At 49.1% G+C, this 24771-nt stretch overlaps 1 long non-coding RNA gene across 1 annotated transcript; it reads right to left on the minus strand.

Annotated features, from left to right (window-relative positions):
* Positions 1-11100: 11100 nt before the first annotated feature.
* On the minus strand, positions 11101-17527 carry LOC142909410 (uncharacterized). The gene is made up of 3 exons (XR_012932325.1): positions 17372-17527; positions 12808-12883; positions 11101-11186 (listed from the first exon to the last, which is right to left on the minus strand). It is a non-coding gene; the product is annotated as an uncharacterized LOC142909410 (long non-coding RNA).
* Positions 17528-24771: the final 7244 nt, after the last annotated feature.

Genomic DNA, 24771 nt, shown 5'->3' on the forward strand with positions numbered 1-24771 from the left:
GTGGGTTGGGGAGATCTCTAACCAGGAGCAAGAGCCAATAAGCTCCCAAGCATTCACTATGTTATAATGATTGCTTTTACATCGTGCTTGCTTAATCGCCTCAGCAATTCGAAGTTTTGTGTCGTACCTCGTCTGAAACACTCGAAGAGCATCCCCAAGTAGCAGCTGCCCCTGTGTGGCACAAGGAGGTGGCCCTGCAACAGTCTGCATGTGGACAAGAGCCTGTCAGTAGGGGGCGATGATTGATGTGTCATCTCAGTTGTGTAGTTTGTAGGTAATGTTTAGAATTTGCTACATTTTCACTCAGACGCCAGCATCAATGGCCTACTCGTTTTGAATGACACAATAGTATGTTTTACACTGTGAAGCAGACTGCAACTTTTTTATAAAAGCTTCTTGTTAATACGATGTAACGTGATGCAGTATATTTCACTGCAGTAATCCAATTTTGTTAATATGGCTGGCAATAATTTAGAATGTATACTTGTCTGGTTGTGTGCATACTTGTAACATTTGATCTGTAAGGGTCAAACATTGAATAAGTGATGTTAGGACAAAGTGTGTGTGTGTTTGAAAGTAACCTGTACAGAGAACTCAGGTGAGACCCGTTGTTCTTGTGATACAGGTCAAACGGTATTTTTGTGTTCCACGAAGCATCTGGAGCAACTCATTGTCTTTGAAATAGGGAGCACACTCGGATCATTAATCAGTTACAAGGCATACCACTTAAAAGTTACACGTATAGGAGGAGGTACATTCTCTACAACACGAATTGTAGTTTTGTCTTACGTGTTGACGTAGATTTTGTCTAACTAGGACTATAAATGCACCTTGCTGATTGACATCTGGATGTTCGTTACCTATCGGTTGAAGCAAACCCCACTGTTGTTGTTGAGACGCTGTGCACCAATAATAGTCCAACACATTGATGGCCTTCAGGCCAGGAAAGTCACAACATTTGCACACGAAGGACGCATTCACGCAAGTACCCCATGCTCCATTTTGAAGTTTTAAAATGAAACATCTTTGAATTGTGTTGTGTTTTAAATTAGATAATTTTATTTCTTCATTAAAAGCTTGTCTCAATTTACATGTGGAAGACTTCATTGAAAAGGACATTTCGTGTGAATTTTCTCTCGTCAAGTAGATGGCCTTGCCGGGGGTTCGGTTCGATGCGGACTTTCACCTGTTTGGGATTGCGGGATCGAGATAAGGCGACACGGAGCTGCTGGCCGTGCGAGAAGACCGCTGTCTGTAGATCGATTCCAACGTAATCGAAAGTCTGTTCCTGCGCCTCCGTCGTCCATGCAGGGGGTGCGTAGGTTTGCTGCGCCCCCTGCATGAAAACAACGGAAAGTGCAGCGCTCATCGCAGATAGATAAAGTTGTGCGCTTATATTTAAAATGTTATTCTTTTATAAGGTGATGTTGAAATCGGAAAGTGTTTAGCCAGTTGATGATTTCAATCAGATTTATTCATTTATTATGCACCACATATCCGAGCTTTTGTGGTCCTGTTGAGCTAAAGTTGGAAAAAGTCCGTGACTATAACTTCGCTCAATATTGTAAACGTGTTTCTATTATTTAGTTATTGTTTAATACAAACTACTTCTGATAATTGGTTTCAAGATGTACTTGAATGCCACGTTCGTTGTTCTGGTGTTTAATAGCTTGGACGTCATGGCAAATGGCTTCCTTCGCTGTGGAAGTCAATGGTGGATGATAATTTGACATTTCGGTGTTGATTTGGAGTAGATTATTTAACTGTTGCATACCGGGTGGTGAAATGCTTTGCCGAGTACCTGAACTGTTTGACCAAGTGAATTCATGAAGAGTTCGATACGAGTTTGAGCGTTAACATTCTTGCGGAACAAAGATTCCTGATCGTACGTTTATTGCGACAATGTTCAAGGGGAACACGTGTGGAGGCGAGTTCCAGGTGAAGTCTCCCCTTACCTGGCAACAATGGTGGCTGTCCGCTGATCACTTTCACTCCGTCACAGCTACGAGCTGTAGGAATCAGGACTCTCTGCCCTGGCGCTGTTTTAATTCACAGCACCAAGAGTGGAGAGCCTCATCCCTGCAGTTCCCTCCTGTCGTGCCGCATCATTTACCGCGTAACGAGGCAATGTTTTCATGAGCAGTGCGTTCCACTACACACCCACACGAGCGAACCATGTGCAACAGTGTGCGTACATACAGACACGAACAAACACGCGGGTGCACATACACACACGAGCGCTTACTTGCAAGCACGGATGAGTAGAGATGCACACACGAGTGTGGTCACCACCTGGCTAGCTACACTAGTCACGTGGAAACTAGTGTATCTAGCCTGGTGGTCACCACCTGGCTAGCTACACTAGTCACGTGATAACTAGTATACTAAACTATACACTACACTATACACTACACTACTATACACTACACTATACACTACACTATACACTACACTATACACTGCACTATACACCACACTATACACTACTATACACTTATACTATACACTACACTATACACTATAGTATACACTACACTATACACTACGCTATACACTCCACTATACACTACACTATACACTACACTATACACTACGCTATACACTACACTACTATACACTACACCAGGGGTGTCCAAAGTTTTTTTAGTGAGGGCCAAATACAGAAAAATAAACAAAAGGCCGGGCCACACACTAGAGGTGACATATTGACACATGAATACTGTGTGTATTTCTAACTCACCTATAATGTGAAGAACATTGCACTCAGTGGGAGCAGTGATGCTGTCCTTTGGATTGAAGGATGGCTGACATGTCAGGAGAAAGTTTGGTGGTTGAGACACGAAGGACTTCACAGAGATGGCTATCAGTCATTCTGGTTCTCAGTCTGCTTTTGTTCTGATTTAACAGAGAAAATGTTTGTTCACATATGTATGTTGAGCCGAACAGGCTCATTCTTTTTGCGTGGCGTCTCATCAGAGGAAACTTGGCATTATCCAAACTCTGATAGAAGTCAGGGAGGGAGAGAAGCTGATGTTGACTCTTCAGAGAATCATCACATTGCATTTCAATCAGTTCTAACTGCAGACTCTCTTCCATTTCTTCTGCATCCACCAGGAAGGGGGGTCGAGAACAGCTTGATTTGTTTTTCAATGACAGAAAAATCTTGGAAACGCTGGTTGAATTCTGTCACGAGAGATACAATCACAGACACACATTTCTCCTTTTTAGCAGAAAGGTCGGCCTTTGGAAAAGCAGACTTGATTTCAGACAGCGCAGGGAAGTGTGCAGCATTAAAGCTTCGTAGTTGTGTCTCAAACAGGCGGAGCTTTACACAGAAGGCTTTCATGTGCGCATACAGGTGTGGCACCAGCTGTTCTTTGCCTTGTAGGTTCTTGTTCAGTGTATTCAGATGATGAGTAAGATCAGCTAAAAATGCCAGGTCTGCCAGCCACAGAGGGTCACTCAGTTCATGAAGAGGTCGGCCCTTCTCTTTCAAAAATTGGTCGATTTCTGATCTCGGCGAATAAAACCGCTGCAGCACAGAGCCGCGGCTGAGCCAGCGCACATCAGAGTGGTAGAGTACATCCCCGTATTCAGCATCCACATCAGATAGGAAAGCTTGAAATTCTCTGTGGTACAGTCCTCTAGCTCGAATTATGTTGACAGTTTTTACAACAGTGTTCATCACATCGCCCAGCTGGACAGTCTTGGCACACAGTGCTTCTTGGTGGATTATACAGTGCATCCTAAAAGCCTCACCTACGCTCTGTTTTACCTTGGCGCACACCATCGATGCCATTCCTTTGCGCTCGCCCGTCATGGCCGGAGCTCCATCCGTTGTTACTCCACAGAGCTTGTCCCATTTAAGCCCCATCTTTTCAACTGCCTCTGACACAGCTTCAAAAATATCTCTACCCGTCGTTGTGCCTTTTAGGCTCATCATATCAAGCAGTTCCTCCGTACAGCAAAAATCATCTACTCCCCGCAAAAAAATTAACAACTGCGCGGTGTCTGTGGCATCTGTGCTCTCGTCGCATGCTATCGAGTAAAAATCAAAAGCACAAGCTTTGTCTCTCAGCTGAAGTTTCAAGTTAGCTGACAAGTCCTCGATTCTCCGCACCACTGTATTTCTGGATAAGCTCACGCTGTTGAAATCCTGCACTTTTTCCGGGCACATTATTTCTGTGACTTTGATGAGGTACTGCTGTGAAATCACCGTCTGAGAACGGTTTGCGGTGCTGGGCAATAAGATTAGTGACTTCATAGCTTGATGTTGTGGCGTTTTCCTGTATTTTGTTAGCACGAAAAAAATTGTTGTTGAGCTTGCAGGCTAGCCGCCATTTGCTTGACTTTCTGTGTTCGTTCGGCACCGGTGTACGATGTGTAGCTCTGATGTTTGGTCTCATAGTGCCGACGGACATTATGCTCTTTCATCATAGCAACATCTTCATTGCAAATCAAACAGACACACTTTCCGTTGATTTCTTTGAAAAAATATTCATTTTCCCATCGTGTTTGAAATCTTCTACTCTCACGTGCTATTTTGCGTTTCTTCGGTGCTGCCATTTCTGGTGACTCGCGGTAAAAGTTTTTCTTTGCTTAATTTTGTTTAGTGGAGAAGCACGGTTTTCCGTGGCTGGCTCCATCTAGTGTTGAAACTGAGAAGTGCAACAGAGTTGAGCTCAAGCTTCTTGTGCGGGCCATATTCTATTATATTTTCAGAATTTGCTGCAGGCCAATAAAAACTGGGCCGCGGGCCGCAGTTGGCCCGCGGGCCGTAGTTTGGACACCCCTGGTTTAGATGGACGAGTCCATGTATGTTCGGAAAAGAAGGGGGAGACGAAAAATTAATGCATGCTGTCTGAAAGCCACCGTTAAATTAGCGCTCGTTTACCATTGATTTACTTACTTATTGTTACTGAGACTATCCTTGCCAAATTACTTGTTTAAGAGATAGCAACTCGCCAGGTGTTTAAGAGGAAAAACCAAAGAGGCAAATTGCTGGGAGGTGCGGCCACAGGCCGAAGAGTGACGCACCTTGAATGTCGTCATTCAAGGTGCGTCACTCTACGTATGAATGTACTCGTCGTCGCTATTAAATCATTGTTTAGTGTCGAGCAAGGGCGGGCACGTCAAAGTTGTTTCCCACTGAAGCAAGTGAGTGGTGGGTGTTGATTGGTTACTCGCGATGAGCACCTGCCCCAAGTCTGTTACGGCTACACGGGGGGGGAGGGGGGTTTCTGTCCTTGCCTTTGGTCAGAATCAGAATCTCGACCAATATTCACACTGGAGGAATACGATGAACTATAAAGCTCGGTCTCACAGATGTTCAGTACCCTTGGTTCGCCTCGTAGACCGCGACGGCTTCGGCCCAAGTGGCTGTAGATGAGGACCTCGCAAGGGAGGGAACCGGGGGCGGAGGAAAAAAAAATTGTGAAGCGTGCCACTAAGCACGCTCCTCACGTACAGCTGCAGAGACGAAGATCCCCCCCTGGTAGCCTTGGGCCGGAGCCGTGCTGAAGACCAGCACGGCACACCGCGCCTAGCCACCTTTGTCTCCCCTATGCTGATGCCTTCAAGGGGAGGTCTCCACATTGGTGATGTTTTAACACGTTGAATCAGATGCTGCAATCGTTTTGAGTCTGAGTGGATGTAGAGGAGGCCCATGATTTAAAAAAAAAGAACTCAACAACTGGAATATAAATTCGCGCTAATCCTCGACACAACAGCCCTGCCGGCTCCCCACACGGGAATCTACACACACAGCGACACTCGCTCCACTCGCCATGTCAGTGTCTTTCTGTGCAATCTTCTCGTACGAGGTCATTCTTCGGGAATCTTGAGCGTCGCAAGAACGCGGCTATTTGGCTAACGCCACGGCACGTCACGTGCTCGGTGGCGCACTAATCAGAGAGGAGCCCAGCACACGAACCACTAGCACGCGCCTCGCGCACCCTTCTGAACAGACTGTTGGTAAAAGGTGCACACACACACACCCTAACAAATACACTTCATACATGACACGCATTAATACGAATGTAAATACATGTTCTGCTGTCCAAATATTGAATTCAGATACCAAGTTGCAAATTCATCAGAACATTTATTTATACCAATCAATCGCTCACAAAACCACCTACCCACCCTCTCAAGTTCTCACACACACAATAGCTCATTCACCAAGCCGTGCTGGCCTGCACAGGTGCTCGCTAACAGCACCTGCCCCAACAGTCTGTTAAGGTGCTCGGGGAAGGTGCTGCGGGATATTTGTCTTTGCGTGTGTGTAAATGTGGGAAGCGGTAGTGTCGTGATGAACACGCTTCGCCACGAAGTCGGCCAACCAGTTGGATTTCCCGCTCGCGGCAAAGACCAGTGACGATTGTCTGAATCGGTTATGGCCTCGCCTATGTCGACCACTGTTACATTGTTTTTTGTGGCTTTATTTTGGTGATTTTGAAAACGTTTGTTGTAGTACAGAGTTAGCCTGATAACTTTAATCTAAATTGTCTCACGGTTGTTATTGTTTGACTTGCATCCCACTGGGATTTCTGCACGCAGCGTTGAAATACGGTTGTTTTTTTCTGGAAGACTCTGCTGTTTTTTCCCTGGATTTTTCTGTTTGCCCATAGTCACTTTAAGATGTTTTCCTTGTTCACGTTTTTGTTTTGTTTCGGTTGCACCCGAGTCAAGAGCCGCACGGCTCACAGGGCTCTACACCTAACACATGAAACTTAAATTCAACTGGAGACGACGTCTCGCCAGCATGCATCTATCCTCCACTCGTGGTTTCTGTCACGCGACTTCCACGATTTCGCCTGAAAGTCTCCCGCCGCGTGCCCCCATAGGTCTTCTCCATCGTAGACCATTCATCCGCGTGGTCCACGTGGTCAAAGAAGAAGTTGGTACCAGCCAAGGCCACACAATGCCAGTAACACAGACTTATGTAAATGGTCGATAAGAGTGAAGTACAGTACGTCGTAACCCACTCATTTCAAATGCTTGCCACATAATTCGTCGCTATTGGTCACATAAAGAACTTGGAATTGCTAATGCTGTGCCACCTCAGGTTCTAAGGCAAAGTGAAATGTCTGCTCTGGGCCGGTCAAGGACACCATTTCTGGGATGAAACTATCACATTCACGACACGTGATAAAGCATTTAAGCAGTATGCACTGCTGTAACCTTAGCAGGTACCCACCACAGTCAGTATGCACTGCTGTAGTGAAAGTAGGTAACCACCACAATATGTACTGCTGTAACCTTAGCAGGTCCCACCACAGTATGCCCTGCTGTTATCATAGCATTAAAAAATATAACGATACTATCATAGAGTGTTAAGTAAATGAGCATACATTTTTAACTAATTTAGGATAAACATTAAACTTAATGAGTATGGATAAATATACCGCATTAGCATACAGATTAAAATTAATTAGCATACCTAAATTAGCATAGGACAACCATTGACCATAACCGTAACACAAACGGTCGAAACGTTGTGAGAATTTTTTTATTGTTTTATAAATATATTTTATATATATTTTATTGTTTCCCTTCTACGTGGTGACTTTACCGAAAGAGCTAAGAATATGAATCACTGCAGTCACGAAAGCTTTAAATCAAAACCCCCCATTGCAGATACGGCTCGGGCAGGCCTTTGTCCGGCAGCGCGTCGACAAAGGATCTTGCCGATTATCATTCACGTCGCCGTCACCAACGACGCTCACGGCGCTCGAGAACGCGGCCGCGACGCTCCGATGGCGGCAACCACGCGGGCCGAGGAGACTCGCCCTCGTTGTGCTGCCGCTGAACACGCCGAGTTAAACAACAAACCAGCCTTGTTGTTGTGCTGCTGCTGAACACGCCGAGTTAAACAAACCAGCCTTGTTGTTGTGCTGCTGCTGCTGAACACGCCGAGTTAAACAAACCAGCCTTGTTGTTGTCCTGCTGCTGCTGAACACTCCGAGTTAAACAACAAACCAGCCTTGTTGTTGTGCCACTGCTGAACACGCCGAGTTAAACAACAAACCACCCTCATTGTTGTGCTGCTGCTGAACACGCCGAGTTAAACAACAAACCAGCCTTGTTGTGACGCTGCTGCTGCTGAACACTCCGAGTTAAACAACAAACCAGCCTTGTTGTTGTGCCGCTGCTGAACACTCCGAGTTAAACAACAAACCACCCTCGTTGTTGTGCTGCTGCTGAACACGCCGAGTTAAACAACAAACCAGCCTCGTTGTTGTGCTGCTGCTGAACACGCCGAGTTAAACAACAAACTAGCCTTGTTGTGACGCTGCTGCACACGCCGAGTTAAACAACAAACCAGCCTTGTTGTGCTGCTGCTGCACACGCCGAGTTAAACAACAAACCAGCCTTGTTGTTGTGCCGCTGCTGAACACTCCGAGTTAAACAACAAACCAGCCTTGTTGTTGTGCTGCTGCTGAACACTCCGAGTTAAACAACAAACCAGCCTTGTTGTTGTGCTGCTGCTGAACACTCTGAGTTAAACAACAAACCACCCTCGTTGTTGTGCTGCTGCTGAACACGCCGAGTTAAACAACAAACCACCCTCGTTGTTGTGCTGCTGCTGAACAGGCAGAGTTAAACAACAAACCAGCCTCGTTGTTGTGCTGCTGCTGAACATGCCGAGTTAAACAACAAACCAGCTTTGTTGTGACGCTGCTGCACACGCCGAGTTAAACAACAAACCAGCCTTGTTGTGACGCTGCTGAATACGCCGAGTTAAACAGCCACCCTTGTTGTGCTGCCGCTGAACACGCCGAGTTAAACAACAAACCAGCCTTGTTGTTGTGCTGCTGCTGCTGAACACTCCGAGTTAAACAACAAACCAGCCTTGTTGTTGTGCTGCTGCTGAACACGCCGAGTTAAACAACAAAGCAGCCTCGTTGTGCTGCTGCTGCTGAACACTCTGAGTTAAACAACAAACCAGCCTTGTTGTTGTGCTGCTGCTGGCGGTGGCGAGAATTATTTTAGGAATAGGTTTTACCCTTTTAACTGGCACAAAAACTGACACCTTTATTCAAGGCATCATGTTTGCAATAACCACAACACCAGTGGAGACTAGGCTCTAAGAAAAGCCGTCTCGGGTGTGGACCAATCAAATTCAAGGACAGTGCCAATATTATTATCAGAGTTGTCTCTTTTGTTTGCATTTTGACTGCTTGTGTTGTGGTTATTGCAAACACGGTGCCTTGAATAAAGGTGTCAGTTTTTGTGCCAGTTAAAAGGGTAAAACCTATTCCTATATCTTGTTACTGGCAAAGGAGGTCTCATAATGAGAATGATTCTGCGAGGCCGTTGGCGATGGAGGTTAAGCCCATCGGCTCGCCGTCAACTCGCCGCGCGCTCGCGCCGAAAGGGCGAGCCGTGTCCGTGAGGAACCAACGCCGGCTGAAGCCGCGATCGAACCGTGGGAGTGGAACCCGTGGTCCTTGGTGGTCCCCCAGTCCACCGACGGAGCTCAGCCCCTCGTGGACAACCGCCCGAGGTACATGCAACAACCTCCTTCCCGACGTGCGACACGCGACTCCGTCACGATCGCGCCGCAGAAACCACACCGTGGATTTCGTGGTGGTTTCCATGCCGTTCCCGCCCCCCCCCCCCCCAAACATTTTTATATCATTAGAACGTAAAACAACGTAAACAACGCATTAAAATAATAATCTAATTATACGATGTGCATGGGCATCGTTGGGTATTCAAGAAAAGAACGAGGTTTTTGTAACGGATGCACCGGGGCTTCCCAAACTTGTCTCCGTTGTCTTGTGGCACTGGGTGGAGTCGGGATGCCCTCCGGATGTCTGCACTTTGACGCCGTTTGCAAAACCTTAAAGGGAAAAGAACCCCGCCACAAAGAACAAGGAATGAAGATCCGAAGGCCGGCGGTCCCTCCCCACCCACCGGCGGTCCCTCCCCACCACCCATCGGCAGTCCCTCCCCACCCTCCGCTGGTCTCTCCCCACCACCCACCGGTGGTCCCTCCCCACCCACCGGTGGTCCCTCCCCACCCACCGGCGGTCTCTCCCCACCACCCACCGGCGGTCTCTCCCCACCACCCACCGGCGGTCCCTCCCCACCACCCATCGGTGGTCCCTCCCCACCCACCGGCGGTCCCTCCCCACCCATCGGCGGTCCCTCCCCACCCACCGGCGGTCCCTCCCCACCACCCATCGGCAGTCCCTCCCCACCCTCCGCCGGTCTCTCCCCACCACCCACCGGCGGTCTCTCCCCACCCACCGGTGGTCCCTCCCCACCCACCGGCGGTCCCTCCCCACCACCCATCGGCAGTCCCTCCCCACCCTCCGCCGGTCTCTCCCCACCACCCACCGGTGGTCCCTCCCCACCCACCGGTGGTCCCTCCCCACCCACCGGCGGTCTCTCCCCACCACCCACCGGCGGTCTCTCCCCACCACCCACCGGCGGTCCCTCCCCACCACCCATCGGTGGTCCCTCCCCACCCACCGGCGGTCCCTCCCCACCCATCGGCGGTCCCTCCCCACCCACCGGCGGTCCCTCCCCACCACCCATCGGCAGTCCCTCCCCACCCTCCGCCGGTCTCTCCCCACCACCCACCGGCGGTCTCTCCCCACCCACCGGTGGTCCCTCCCCACCCACCGGTGGTCTCTCCCCACCACCCACCGGCGGTCTCTCCCCACTACCCACCGGCGGTCTCTCCCCACCACCCACCGGCGGTCCCTCCCCACCACCCATCGGCGGTCTCTCCCCGCCCACCGGCGGTCTCTCCCCACCACCCACCGGCGGTCTCTCCCCACCACCCACCGGCGGTCTCTCCCCACCACCCACCGGCGGTCCCTCCCCACCACCCATCGGCGGTCCCTCCCCACCCACCGGCGGTCCCTCCCCACCCACCGGCGGTCTCTCCCCACCCACCGGCGGTCCCTCCCCACCCACCGGCGGTCCCTCCCCACCCACCGGCGGTCTCTCCCCACCCACCGGCGGTCCCTCCCCACCCATCGGCGGTCCCTCCCCACCCACCGGCGGTCCCTCCCCACCCACCGGCGGTCCCTCCCCACCCACCGGCGGTCCCTCCCCACCCACCGGCGGTCTCTCCCCACCCACCGGCGGTCCCTCCCCACCCACCGGCGGTCTCTCCCCACCCTTTCTCATCGTCTTCATCGGCCAAACCTCCACTTCCTCCCCCTCTCCTGCCGGGAAAACAACAACAACATGATAATTGTTTTTTTTTACCCTTTTATCTGACAACAAAACTGACACCTTTTTAACAAGGAGTCATGTTTACATTGACCACAATACCTGCGGTCGGAACGCAAACACAAAACAACAACTCTGATAATGTATGTGGCACTGTACTTGAAATTGATTGGTCCACACCCGAGACAGCTTTCTTTAGAGCCTCGTGCATACATTATCAGAGTTGTTGTTTTTTGGTTGCTTTCCGACCGCAGGTATTGTGGTCAATGTAAACATGACTCCTTGTAAAAAAGGTGTCAGTTTTGTTGCCAGATAAAAGGCTAAAAAAACAATTATCATATTTTGTTACTGGCAAATGAGGTTTCCAATGGAACAACAACAATTACCATCGTCATCGTTGCCTGTAGATGGTTGTTGCCTTCAATGCCGTTGCAAAGTACCTTCGTCTTAGAGAAATCAATGTCGTGTGAGCCCACCGCATTAAAACAATGATCAGCACACGGCCGAGGTATTGGTCCTACCGTGTTTCAGATCTGACTTATGGTCACGAGAATGGTCCGAGACACGTCGCTTAGTTTCCCCAATGTAACGACAGCTTAGTTTGTAGACGCTGGGGTATTGCATGTCAGGGATCACATCCTTCACAGATGCGATCAGATCACGAATTTTACGTGCTGTGTTAATTCGAACCTGCATTTTGTGTTTGCTCATTGTTTTTTAATTATTTTTGGTGACCTCTTGCTATGGCAAGGTGATGTTTTTGAATTGGGTCCTCAGACGTTTATTTCCCAACGGTTGGGGTGATAGCTTTACGGATTGTGTAGTCTGAATATCCATTCATCTTGAGAGCTTGGTGTACGTGTTCAAGTTCACTGGCTCGGTGATGACGGTCGGAAATACATCCAGCTCCATAGTGTAGAGCTTTGATGAGGGAATTCTTCTGGGAAGGATGGTGGTGGGAGTCAGGTTTTAGATAAGCATCCGTATGGGTGGCTTTCCTGTAGACAGAGTGTCCCATTGAGCCATCTGGTCTCCTTTCGATTAAAACATCCAAGAAGGGTAGCTTGGCATCCTTTTCCACTTCCATTGTGAATTTGATGTCTGGGTGTATGGAGAGTTGATGCGGTTGAGGAATCTGTTCAGAGCTGGTCGGCCATGTGGCCAGATGACGAATTTGTCATCCACGTACCGCAAGGATGGACGTAGGGTGGATGCCTGGACGGCATCCGTCTCAAAGGTGTTCATGCAAAACATTGGCTAGGATTGGAGATAAGGGAGAACCCATTGGGGTACCTTCAACTTGTTTGCAGAATGTTCCATTCCAGGTGAAGTAAGTGTTGGTGAGGCAGTGTGTCACCAGGGCCGGTACATCAGGATTCAGCCCTTGTTGGACCAAATCTCCAATGCTTGCAATTGTGTCAGGCACAGGAACTTTGATAAACAAAGAGACTACATCAAAACTATCGCGGCGGTGGTGTTGGGAATGGTGATGGTGGAGCTGCTGGTGGTGGTGGTGGTGTTGGGAATGGTGATGGTGGAGCTGCTGGTGGTGGTGGGGGTGGTGGTGTTGGGAATGGTGATGGTGGAGCTGCTGGTGGTGGTGGCGGTGGCTACCTGCACTCGGCAGAGACGGCGTGACTCATCAGCAGGCACTCGGGAACCAGGATTGGGACGCTCCGTCGCTCCCTCGCTGGAGGAAAGAGAACGAGAAGATCACGCGCAGGGTGGGAAGATAAACTCAACAACGCACGGAACTCCGTTGACGCTTCCCGAAATACAACAGCAGCAGCAGCAAGCAGCATCGTCAGGTCTGTTGATGTTTCTGGTTGTTGTTGTCGTAGTTACCGGTGAAATGTCACCAGGTACTCGAATTGTAAAACGTTGTAGTGGATTTACTCTCCAACACACAACCAGTTAGTACTGAACTAGTATACTACACTATAGACTACACGATACACTACACTATATACTACACTATACACCACACTGTATACTACACTATAGACTACACTATAAACTAAACTATAGACTACACTATACACTACACTGTATACTACACTACACTATAAACTACACTATAATTGTAAATGTTGTAGTGGGTTTACTCTCCAACACACAACCAGTTAGTGTTGAACTAGTATACTACATTATACACTACACTATACATTAAACTGTATACTACACTACACTATAAACTACACTATAATTGTAAATGTTGTAGTGGATTTACTCTCCAACACACAACCAGTTAGTAATGAATTAGTATACTACACTATAGACTATGCCATACACTACACTGTACAGTACACTATAGACTACGCTATACACTACACTGTACAGTACACTATAGACTACACTATACACTGTATACTACACTACACTATAATTTGATTTGAAGCTTTCGTAACTGCAGGGATTACTCTTTGTTTTTTTCGATAAAGTCACGTATAAATAAGAAATAATGAAATAACATAATAGCGTACGACGTTTCGGTTGCAACACAAGCAACCATCATCAGGTACAGAAGAGCTAAATTTACAAGACAGGGGAGACACATAACCTCAGATGTATATACAGACACCCAAGTAGGGGGAACTGACACAGATACAACAGGGGACACAGAGAGAGAAGCATACCAGACAAACAGGGTTTGGCAAAATTTTTGGAAACCATATAAAGCAACACAGACAAATGTTGTGTGCTGCAGCGCCCTGCTTTGCTCCGTGCATGCCTCGTGCTGATTTTGTCCCATTGTCACTCAGCCTTGCCTTCTCTGCCTGTTTGGGGCGGCTTTGCTGTGTCCTTGTCTCTGTGCTGGCTCGCTCCACTTGGTTGTCTGTGTGTGTGTGTCTGTATTTTGAGTCCGGCAAAACAACCCCCTACCTCCTCGCGGTGCCGGACGGGCAACTCTGTCGTGGACAGTGCTGTGGGGGGAGATCCAATTTTGATTGGCTCCTCCCCTCATGGCATATGTGTCCACCACAGGGGCTAAACGGGGGCTCTGGACGGGTGCGAGGGGCTGGTAACCCCTCCACCTTCAATTAATTACCACGAAACCACGAATTAAACTGAAATATGTAACTAATAAGCTTGTGCCGGAGGCCCCGGGGGGCCAGGCGTCTATGACGTCTCCTGGCCAAACCCCAATTGGCGGAGCCAGGAGATTGAATACCTACCCTCGGGGCTACTCCAGAAACAACGAAAAGCCACTACGGGTGGCCACGTGGAATGTTCGAACGCTCACTGCAGAGGAGAGGCTGCCACTCCTCTGTCGGGAGCTGGACCGGTACCGCCTGGATCTATGCGGCATTCAGGAGGTCCGGTGGACCGGCTCTGGCTCCTGCCACCATGAGGGGTGGACAGTCCTCTACTCGGGGCAGCAGACTGCCAAACAACAGGGTGTGGGTCTTCTTTTGAACAAAAGAATGAAGGGGGCGTGGGAGCGTGGCGGTGAGGTGTGGGAAGCTGTAAGCCCCAGGCTACTTTGGGCTCGCCTTCCCATCAACCGGAGGCGAGGAATGATGGTCGTGGTTACTTATGCCCCCACCGAAGATGAACATCCGTGGAGGGATGCAGGCAAAGCCGATGAGTCAGATGCCTTCTATGACCTCCTGTCACAGGTGCTGGCTAAAGTGGCCCCTCGGGATAGAGTCATCATGTTGGGTGACTTCAATGCCCGAGTTGGTCATGATACTGGCACCTGGTCTGGAGTGATTGGAGGGCATGGGCCAGATCAGCTCAATAACAACGGTAGGAGGCTGTTAGATTTTTGTGCAGCCCATGGGCTTGTAATTACCAACATGCTGTTCGGGCATCGGCGCATCCATACAACATCATGGATGCATGCCGGGTCCAAGCAAGAACATCTGCTGGACTACATAGTGACGGACCAGCGAATGCGAGCCCATGTCCTTGACACCAGGACCTACCGTGGAGCTGATCTGCCCTCTGACCATCGACTAGTCATCTGTAAGATGCGCCTGCCATTCTTCCACTCCGGTGGTGGGTGTACACCCAGGACCCCATTCCAACATAAAGTGGCCTGGTCTCAGTTATCTGATGAAAGTTGCAAGCGAGAATTTCATCATCGCTTGTGGCTGGGATTGGCATCGTCCCCGACTCCTCCTGATGTCGAGGGTAAATGGGCGAGGTTTAGGACTGTGACTCATGCAGCTGCAATGGCTGCTTTGGGTACGCGGTCCAGACCTCCCCAGAGACCCTGGCTGACAGAGGAGGTGTTCAGGATGGTTGAGAAAAAGCGACAGGCCCACTGTCATCGGCTACAGAATCCCACGTCAGAGAATGAGGAGGCTTACCACAGCCTTCGCTCGGAGGTTCGGAGAGCCGTGAGGCGCTGCAAGGATGGGTGGTGGTCGCGGGTTGCTGAGGAGATGGAGTCTGCCCCAGTGGCCCGTGATCACAAATCTCTATTTAACTCCATCAAAAAAGTAACCTGCAGCGCCACACCTATTACCATCATTAGGGGAAAAAACGGTGATCCAATCTCCGACCCCCAGGAACAGGTTCGCAGATTTGCTGAGCATTTCTGTGAGGTCCTGGGGGAGGGAAAATCCCTCAGCCAGGAAAACATCGTGGCACAAAGTGAGGATGACCCTGCTGAGGCTGCAGTGCCAGAAGAAGAAGAAGAGGGGGCTAAGCGGGCGCGGCACGGGCTAGAGAAGAGATGGAGTGATGTGGTACAGGAGGACGTGGAGCTGAGTGGACTTGCCGATGACTGGTACCAGCGGTGTCAAGATCGGCCTCTGTGGAGGAGGCTCGTGAAGGATGCTACTGGGCAGTTGGAGGCAGTCGCCCTCCAACAACAACGGAGGGCGGAGGAGCGACGCTCAGAACAACGAGCGGAGCGCCGGGTGGCTAAAGCACAGCAGGTTGGCACAGTAGGTGGCACAGGTGGTGCATCAGCCAGTCATCTCAGTCAGTCAACCCGTGGCACCTGGGTCTGCCCAGTGACCTCCTGCCAGCGGGCGTTCGACACTTCACGTGGCCTCACGGTGCACATAGCCTGGCACAAGCGTCGTGGTGACGTCACCGCCACTTAGTGGCGAATGGCGGTTGTTGTTGTATTTTGAGTTTCATACTTTACTTGCAATTTAGCAATCTTTTGAAATAGCGTGATCAACTGGACTATGCGTTATTTGTGTTTTGACCGACCGACTGTGTTGCTTTACATGGTTTCCAAAAATTTTGCTAAACCCTGTTTGTCTGGTATGCTTCTCTCTCTGTGTCCCCTGTTGTATCTGTGTTAGTTCCCCCTACTTGGGTGTCTGTGTATACACCTGAGGTTATGTGTCTCCCGTCTCGTAAATTTAGCTCTTCTGTACCTGATGATGGCTGCTTGTGTTGCAACCGAAACGTCGTACGCTATTATGTTATTTCATTATTTCTTATTTATACGTGACTTTACCGAAAAAACCAAAGAGTACACTATAATTGTAAATGTTGTAGTGGATTTACTCTCCAACACACAACCAGTTAGTGTTGAACTAGTATACTACTTTATACACTACACTATACATTAAACTGTATACTACGCTACACTATAAACTACACTATAATTGTAAATGTTGCAGTGGGTTTACGCTCCAACACACAACGAGTTAGTGTTGAACAAGTATACTACACTATACACTACACTATACACTACACTATAAACTACACTATAATTGTAAATGTTGTAGTGGGTTCACGCTCCAACACACAAACGGTATGTGATGAACTCGTATACTACACTATAGACTACACTATACACTACACTGTATACTACACTATAGACTACACTGCATACTACACTGTACACTACACTATACACTACACTGTACAGTACACTATAGACTACACGATAAACGAGTAACTACTTAGCACGTTTTGTTTATGTGACACAAACCTTACTAATTGGCTGTGTCAGGTGATGGCGGGTTTAACGACAGAGCATTTATATTTACACGATCTCACCCAAACAAACTCTACTATGGACAGGATCAAAATCTCGTGTTTAGAAAGACAGAGAGAGACGCAGACTTCAAATGTACAGCAGACATCAGGGTCAGACCCATGACCTCCTGCATACCGGGCGAGGTAGTTAACATCTCATAGCCACCGTGATGATGAGAGACACCACAAATTCAAAATACAGAACAGGTGGCGGGCTTCAGCGCACCTTGCAGACGAACGCGGCGACGACGGCAGCAGCCCCGGCCACCAAGCCCAGCGCTGTCAACGTCGCCACCGCCACCGCCTCCACCACCGCCGCCACCAGCCACGTCCCCTTCGTGGGCGAGGGGAGCGGCGCGGTCGCTGTGGGGTCAGAGGCGGCGTCGCCACTGCGCCGCCGCGGGGCTGACAGAGAACCGGGGCGGCGGCAGAGAAGGGGCTCGGTGAGACCGGCACGCGGCGCCACCGGCTCAACGCGGCTTCGCGTTTTGTTCGTTCGCTGTTGTTGCTGCACCCGACCTGAGAGCCGCGCGGCTCGCAGGGCCGCGCCCGATAAAATGAAATGAAAAAAAAACTTGAAACTTCGCCTGCGGCAAGGCAGGCAGGAGGATCAATCGCTAAAACGTGGCACTGCCTGGACACGGCTCACCGGGGGGAGGGGGGGGGCATCTTCACCGTTATCACTCTAACCCCGCACGCTCTCTTCTAAGGGCGTCGACAACAACAACAACAACATGGCGCTTGTCGCCAGGCTCGGCGCACTTGAAGACTGGCGGTAGGTCACGGGGACAGACCCAGCAGCAGGCGCCGTGGGGTCGACCGATGTGCACCAAAACGTGCGACGTTATCACGCAGGACGCTCAAGGGTATCAAAGGCGTAGCCTCGACAGACGGTTAGGTCAAGTGCCGCTAGCGAGCAGCGGCAATGGAAGCTGGCACGCCACACCAGGGTGGGTGTCCAGCACCACGCCTGCCCGGCTCGCCTTTGTCTCCCCAGCGGCGGTGTTTACAAACCGCACCGGGGAACTCGTTTCAGGCCGACGCCGGATCAAATCACCGTCACCGGCGTTGGCCGCGAACGGGAATCGAACTCGGGCCGCCAGATTCGTAGCAGCAGCAGCAGCGTAGCGCTCCCCGCTCGGGCCGTCGCACGGGATGACACCGGCTTCATCCCTCGGGCCCGCGTGAATCGTGTTACACGAGAATTCTCCCCTCGCGCGCACGCCACCGGTACACTGCAGGCAGGCCTCCCTTAGTGCTCGAGGTGCGGCCCCCTGGGAAAAGTGAGCGCTAAAGGAATCCTCGTTAAAGGGGGGCGGTGGGGGGAGTCGTTATGCTCGCGTGTATAGATGGTAAGCGCGATATCAGAATTTACAAATATAATTTATATTTCGATTTAAAGCTTTCGTGACTGCAAGCATTCATCTTCTTTGGTTCTTTCGGTAAAGTCACCACGTAGAATGAGAATAAAATATTATTGTGTTATTTTATTTTATCAATTTATTATTTTATTCTCAATCTGCGTGACTTTACCAAAAGAACCAAAGAAGATAATTTATATTATTATAATAATTGATCACAGGGACTCCTCTACTTACGAACGTCCTACTAGGAACTTTCAGAGATACGAACAAACCGGGTACCCGTGTGTCCGGTCGCCTAATTTGGACCGAGAGTCCCAAGCTCAACAGACGGCGACAGTGGCGTCTGCAACATCTTCAGGACGTGACGAACGGAAAGGGGTAAAAAAAGCAGCCTCTTCTTTTCGTCATCATTGTGAGACCGCCAAAAAGGTTCCCGTAGATATATAAAACCAACCCGTACTCTTTGGTTCTATTCGGTAAAGTCACGTAGGTAAAAACAAAAAATAACAAAAAATCACAACGTTTCGACCGCAACACGAGCGATCATCATCAGGTGTGAAAACCACAGCAAAAAACATTTGGAAAAAAAAGTGTCTAATGGCGGGAGTTTAGGCATTGTGAGCCAGATTGAGGCGTCGATATGGATTGGTGATGTTGAAAGGATGGTCCCGGCGTTGGTTTCAAGGTCACTGGCGGTGCCTTGTTTATTGGGGACGGATTTTTTTAAGAGGATGCCCCTTTGGATTTTAATTGACCGGGGTTGGGTGGAGTTACCGTTGAGGTTTTTGGAGTCCCCTTCAAATCTAGAATAAATCCAACCCACACCCACCCACCCATCTTTTGCCAAGCGGCCCTTCGTGATCGGACGGTCCCCCCAAAACGCCGCTCGCTCCGTTCACCTACGACCGTCACGTTCAGCGTCGCCTCCCGTACCACTGAAACGTCCTCCGTGTTGCACCGCCCGCAGACCACCATGCACCCAATCACGGGGCCGAGGCCCGCGGAGACGCGCCGGAGCCTCACGGAGCAGTCGCCCTTCGCCACGTCGCCCACGAGCGCGGCCACCCCGACGCCGACGATGTCGATGCCCGAGTTGTAGATCTGCGGACGAGAAAAAAGGAAAGGCCGCGATCCGGTGTTGCCGCCCGCCCGCCCGCCCGCCCGTCTCCGGCCCGTCTCTCCCGAGCGTCCCACAGCGGCTCCCGGCGGCTCGCGCAGCGTTCCCAGACTCCGGTGCGGAGGAGGCGGCGAAGTTTCGCGATGCACGACTTTTTTATTTTGTTTGATTCCTGCTGCGTACGAATTCGGCCGCGGTTTGATTGATGCCCGATTGGCTGTGGCCCCGCCGTCATCCTCTTAAGTGGGCGGAGCCTTCTGCTGGGCAGGGGCGGTAAAGTGTTATCACTCGGCATGCGCGTCTCGTCAGTGACGTGTAAATATTCTTTGGGTCTTCCGGTAAAAGTCACGCAGGTAGGTTCAAAGAAAATAAACCTATCTACGTGACTTTGCCGAAAGAAGGGAAATAATAACGTAATAATAAAACATTATAAAATTATTATGTTTTATTTTTATTATTTTATTGTTTCCCTTCTACGTGGCGACTTTACCTAGAACCAAGAAGATGAATCCCTGCAGTCACGAAAGCTTTAAATCTAAATTTTACCGAAAGACCCAAAGAATATGAACTTGTAAAGTCACAAAAGCCTTAAGTCTAGTAATGTATAACTTATATTAGTGGTTTCTGGCATAGAGATCCACGGAAACTGGTTAAAGTTATGGATTATCCGTGACTTTGAATTATCCACGGCCGTCTTCCCGATGTGTTAGTGCGGATAATCAAAGAGTCCACTTTATTTGTTTGGAACATCGGACGCTCTTTCCTTGTGCACGTGGCTTTACCCCTTGGGTGTGCCAGGTTCATTCAATAGGAAGCCGTTCAATTACGAAATTAGGCAAACTTCTTAAAACAAGCTCCTTATTTAAAACAAAAGTGGCACTCGATGAGACGTTAGCTGGGTCGTGAAGTGACACCGTCACTCCTCCGGAGCAAAACAAACACGCGCAAATAACGCGCCGCCGGTTAAACAAAAACCGCGGCGTGTCAATGCCAGCGGCGACACGGACGGGGGAGTCAAGTCGTTCAAAGTCAGAGCCGGGATGAGGTCCGCCCGTCACCTGGATGATGTCGCCGATGGGCGTGTTCTTCGAGTAGAACGCGGGCAACACGGACCACTTGACGATGACGTGATTCGGGTCGGTCGGCGGCGGTGAGAAAGAGCAGTTGATGGTCAAGCTCACCCCCTCCGTCACGTCCAGCCTCTCCGGCAGGGAGAGCCGGAGCTTTGCTGCGAACGTTACATCTGCACGGGAAGAGAGGAGAGAGAGAGTTTAACACGTGGCAGGCTTTCGCGACCAATATTATGCACGATAAAGGTTGTTTTTGGGTTAGATCGCGTTATTTATAAATGTGTCGTAACCCTCCACCACCCGACACGGCCAATCAGCAAAAAAAAGTGTCACGTTGACAAAAGACAATTAGTTCACTACTTTAGCCCACCAGTGTGTTGAAGAGTGAATCCACAACATTTACAGTTTGAGTATTATTAAATAATACATATTACAATTCCTTATAGGGGAAACACATACTAATTAACGGATTACTAACGTAGCATATAATCACTAACACACATTACAACTAATTACTAATCTACAACTCATTACTAATCATAACCATTGACTGATTACCAATCGATTATATAATTACAATACCCACCACCTCCGCCTCAAATCACTGCACCTGATATGAGTTAAATGATGACGTCACCCTGCTGCTGCTCTATTTAAGACCGGGAGCAAGCGGAGAGGGCTTTACCATTCTGGCGAATTGCCCGATGATGCTGGATGTAATTACCAGCGAAACGTCGCACTGCTCAAACTGTAAATGTTGTGGATTCACTCTTCAACACACCGGTGGGCTAAAGTAGTGAACTATTTGTCTTTTGTCAACGTCACACTTTTTTTTTGCTGATTGGTCGTGTCGGGTGGTGGAGGGTTACGGCACATTTATAAATAACGCGATCTAACCCAAAAACAACCTTTATTATGAATTATTATGAGGAGAGAGAGACCGGTTCACGCCCATCACAGATGTCGAACGCAGAGGCCGCTGCTCACGCTCGTCTTGCCGCTGTTTTTTCTGAGCTGCTCGCCATTGCTCAAGCGCAGGCCCTGGGCTGTTTATTTGTTCAATGCACAGAACACTGGCGATTCCAGCCACCCTATTAGCCTCTCCAAATGATGAACTCTGCTGATAACCGCGATGTCGGAAACCTGCTGCCACAACTACGGATTATACGATGGCGGTGCTGACGCGTCTACGGATGACGACGACGATGACGACGCTAGACAAGACGATGCCGAACAACGGCGTCAATGACGATTACCGTCACGGTGACGCTTGCTGGATGCTGGCGCTGCGGTTTCTTGTTCGTGTTATTGTTTCGTTGCGGTTGCAACCCGATTCAAGAGCCGCATGGCTCACAGGGCTCTAACCAATAAGCGAACTGGACTGGTCGGCGTTCACGGTGGTTGTTACCTCGGACCGCGACGGAGGCCAGAAGGAGCACCGCTAGACACCGCGGCAACATGGCGTGGCCGGCGCGTTCTTGCTGCCGCTGGTGTAGCTGGTACACCACCACTGTCCCCTTCTCCTCCCGCCGTGAACCCTATGTATGTTGCGTATTAAAACACAATGCATTTCACACCATTAGATTATTGATTAAGACGATGCACACACCACTACAATGACATTATACAATACAAATAGGTTAACATCTCAAACCTGCAATAAGTCGATCAGACACCATCCTTCCACCGCGCTTCATATTTTAGACCTTAATAATTCACAGTATTTTATAGCATTGAAATGGACGTTCACATTCAGCTCTGAGGCGGCGACCATTGGTTCTTGTACCTCGTCAACAACACCAGCGTTATCGACTGTTACATCACAGCAACATCGCACTCTCCTCACCAAAACGCATTTACAGTGGCACCGCGGTGTACGACCACTTTGGAATATGTTGAATTTGGTCCACGTGTCGTGTATTTGATGAGAGAAAAAATGTCTCGGGATACGGCGTCTTGCTTGGGATACGACGCGCTTGCTGCAACTTGTATGGGTCGGGATGAGTCACCGCGTACAGTAGGCCCCGTTCACGACTTAAACAAAGCACCGCTCCTCAGTCCGCCTGTCCAGTAGATCTCGTTCAGTGCGCAACCCTTTTGCTACAACTCTCCGTGAATTTCCACGTGGTGTTTTTTGTCATTTTAACGTAAAAATTTTTTGCTAATTCATTCAAGAAGGTTCGTGAGGAAAGCCAAGCTGCGAAGAAAATGGCGAGGATCACTGTCGACGTGAAAAAAGAGATCGTAGAAAAAAGTATGACAGCGGCGTGCGCGTCACTGATCTTGCGGTGGCGTCGCGTATATGCCGAGAGCAACAATTTAGACGATTGTGAAGAAAAAAATAAAGAAGCCATCGAATCAGCTAACGTTGCTAAGGGGGTGAAATTTATATCAAACACAAAGATCACGGACATCAGAGCAAGTAGAAACGTTGTTATTAATATGGATAAATGAAAAACGGTTAGCCAGCGATAGCCTTTCAGAGGCTACAATTTGGGAGAAGGCAAAAATGTTGCATGCCGATCTTTTAAAAGACGTGCCAGGAACGAGTGAAGATTTTAGTGATGTGTTTAAAGCCAGCCATGGCTGGTTTGATTATTTCAAGAAGAGGACTGGCATACATAGTGTCGTGAGGCATTGGGGAGGGCGGCCAGTGCCAACAAAGACGCTGCAAAGGAATTCGTTACCGAGTTTGGGGAGTTTGTAGAGGCCGAGGGTTTTGTTCCCCAACAAGTTTTTAATTGTGACGAGCCAGGCCTGTTTCGGAAGAAAATGCCAAACAGGACCTATATCACACAAGAGGAGAAGGCATTGACAGGGCACAAGCCAACGAATGACAGGCTAACTCTCTTGTAGTGTGGCAATGCAAAGTGGGGATTTTAAACTCAAGCCTCTTCTAATCATCCACTCGGGAGAACCCGAGGGTTTTAAAAAAACATAATGTACAAAAAACCCAGTTACCAGTCACGTGGAGGTCAAACTCAAAGGCTTGGGTGACGAGACAATTCTTCAGTGAGCGCTTCAATGTTGTGTTTGAGCCAAGTGCAAAAAAAAAACATTCAGAGAAGCAACAACTGCCTCTAAAGTTTGTGCCCCCTAATACGACTCCTCTCATTCAGCCCATGGACCAGCAGGTCGTTTCACATTTTAAAGAAACTGTATACCAAAGCACTCTTTCAGAGGTGCTTTGAAGTGACCTCTGACCCAGAATTGACCCTCAGAGAGTTTCTGGAAAAGAGCATTTTAATATTGTGCACTGTATAACTCTTTTTGATTTAAAGCTTTCGTGACTGCAGTAATTCATATTCTTAGCTCTTTCGGTAAAGTCAAGTTGAAGGGAAACAATAAAATATATATAAAACAATAAAAAATCTCACGACGTTTCGACCATAACACATAAATAAATACATAGTTTAAAAATAAATAAGAACCGCCACTTCTTTCAAATGTTTCTTGCCGTTGGTTTTTCACACCTGATGATGACCGTTTGTGTTATGGTCGAAACGTCGTGATAATTTTTATTGTTTTATATATTTTATTATTTTATTGTTTCCCTTCAACGTGACTTTACCGAAAGAGCTAAGAATATATATATAACTCTTATACACAAAAACCTGGCAGGAAGCAAGTAAAAAAACTCTGCCTGGAGGAATTTGTGGCCAGAAGCCGTAACTGAAAGGGACTTTGAGGGCTTTGAGGCTGTGCCTATTGTGGAGGATATTGTCTCTCTGGGCAGGTCCATGGTCCTGGAGGTGAATGGTGATGATGATGTGGAGGAGTTAGTGGAGGGGCACAAGGAAGAGCTGTACCCACTGAGGAGCTGCGGCAGCTTGAGAGGGAGGAACACCAGGTGAAGATGGATGCACTCTCTTCAGGCGAGGAGGAGGAGATAGAGGAAGCCCCTACTTCACTTATTAAACAAATGTGTGCAAAATGCATGGCAGTCCAAAGTTTTGCAAGAAAAATACCACCCCAATAAAGCTCTAACAAGGCCGTAAGAGTATTGTGTGGAATGACCAGACAATGTCACACTTCAGGAACGTTCTTAGAAGAAGGCAAAAACAAACGTCAATGG

This window comes from Petromyzon marinus, unplaced genomic scaffold (assembly GCF_048934315.1).
Source record: "Petromyzon marinus isolate PM22_M1 ecotype Great Lakes invasive population unplaced genomic scaffold, UKy_Petmar_22M1.pri1.0 PM_G_Scaffold_119, whole genome shotgun sequence".
Classification (NCBI taxonomy): Eukaryota; Metazoa; Chordata; class Hyperoartia; order Petromyzontiformes; family Petromyzontidae; genus Petromyzon; species Petromyzon marinus.